Source organism: Antrostomus carolinensis, unplaced genomic scaffold (assembly GCF_000700745.2).
Source record: "Antrostomus carolinensis isolate BGI_N321 unplaced genomic scaffold, ASM70074v2 scaffold31381, whole genome shotgun sequence".
NCBI classification, from domain to species: Eukaryota; Metazoa; Chordata; class Aves; order Caprimulgiformes; family Caprimulgidae; genus Antrostomus; species Antrostomus carolinensis.
This window is the reverse complement of record NW_010294126.1, coordinates 10,102-12,008: the sequence shown is the minus strand read 5'-3', so window position 1 is coordinate 12,008 and position 1,907 is coordinate 10,102.

Sequence of the window (1,907 nt, the reverse complement as noted above, 5' to 3'; positions counted from 1 at the left end):
TGATTTAACTTTGGATTGTTCTTCTTTGACATGGAAGTTGTCATAGAATCATAGAATGGTTTGGGTTGGAAGGGACCTTAAAGATCATCCAGTTCCAACCCCCCTGCCATCAGCAGGGACACCTTCCACTAGACCAGGTTGCTCAAAGCCTCATCCAACCTGGCCTTCAACACTTCCAGGGAGGAGCAGCCACAGCTTCTCTGGGCAACCTGTTCCAGTGTCTCACCACCCTCACAGGGAAGAACTTCTTCCTAATATCTCATCTAAACCTCCCCTCTTCCAGCTTAAACCCATTTCCCCTTGTTTTGTCATTAACTGCCCTTATGAAAAGTCCTTCCCCAGCTTTCTTGTAGCCCCTTCAGGTACTGGGAGGCCGCTGTAAGATCTCCCCGGAGCCTTCTCTTCTCCAGGCTGAACAGCCCCAACTCTTTCAGCCTGTCCTCATAGCAGAGCTGCTCCAGCCCTTGGATCATCCTGGTGGCCTCCTCTGGACTTGTTCTAGCTGCAAGTCATCGAGGTTGGGTCCACGGTGGATTAACTAAAACTGTGACTTTTAAAATACTTCAAAGAAACAAGATAAATTCTGTAGTGGAGGTTCTTACATCTACTAAATCAGCGTGAGTGAGAGACCCGACCTCTAAAACAAGGATAAGCATCAGGCTGGATGGATCCTGTACATGGTGCTGCGAGTGTCGATGCTGATGGTGGTCCTGAGCTTCAGCATGTGGAGGTGAAAAAAGCTCTCACAGACCGGACTGGCTCTTTGATTTAACTGATCTGGAGGCATCTCAGTTTGATAATTAATCCTGTTACATATACCTGGGAATGGAGACTGGAGGGTGAGCCAGTGTTCCGGGCTCTAGCCAACATTTAATGCAATACACAAAGGTTTTTGCTCTCCCTTTGAGGCCCCACTATCATAGAGATGCTCATTTTCTTGGCCTTTAACCTGATGTCTATCTGTGTCCCACTGGTGGCTGTTCTGGTTGCAAGGTGTCAGTGCTACGTGGCTTACTGGTCCCCCAAAGGAAAGGAGATTTGGGTGGAAATTCTGACCTTGAGGGAGGTTTGGGCTTTAGAGGGCTCTGGGCCTGGGGGAAACATGCATATGGATGGGTCAGTCCCCACCGGTGATGGGCTGTGCAGAAGTGTTGGTTTCAGAGTGAGTGTCCCACGATTTTAACCAGGGATAGAAGCTGGAAACAAGACTTCCAGACTCAGAAGTGAAAATAACCCAAACTTATATCCAATATCCAATACAAAAAGTTGCTTTTACCGACTTCCTCGAAGTCATCCAGCAGTCCAAGTATTACAATAAATTTGCCATTTTCTGGCAGTTTTCACTCTAATGATTTAAAAAAATCACTTATTTTTGAGCAGTAAGCAAGCCCAGCAAAACCTTCGTGGTTGTCAGGGCTGAGCTCCAACTAAATAGTCTCTGGGTTTGCTGGGCAGCCAGCAGTGGAAACCTCATCTCTGGGGTTTTTACCGTCGCTATTCAATTAGCAGCACACAGAGCAGGATGATGCTTCACTTTCCAGCAGCTCAGCCGTGTGTGAAGAGAGCGGCGTGTGGAATGCATTGCCCGTTTAGTAATTAATTCCCTGGAAGTGGTTTTGTGCTGTGGACACTTGTGATCAGCCTCCTTGCTGGTAACTTCAAACCCAGGACTTTTAAAAAAGCCAGATCCTTTCAAGCAAAATGCACGACGTGAGTCGGTGTTGGGAAGGGGAATCTTGCACAAATTTAGCTGATCTAGGGCTAAAAGTGCCCTTCGTTTTTAGGACCGCTGCTTCTCATGTCAATGTGAGTGAAAAGGAAATTGAAAAATTCCTCTGTGATGGTTGTCATGGCATTAAATCCTGGTGTGCTCTTCTCCAGCTCTGCTGGTGTCCTGGACATGCTCC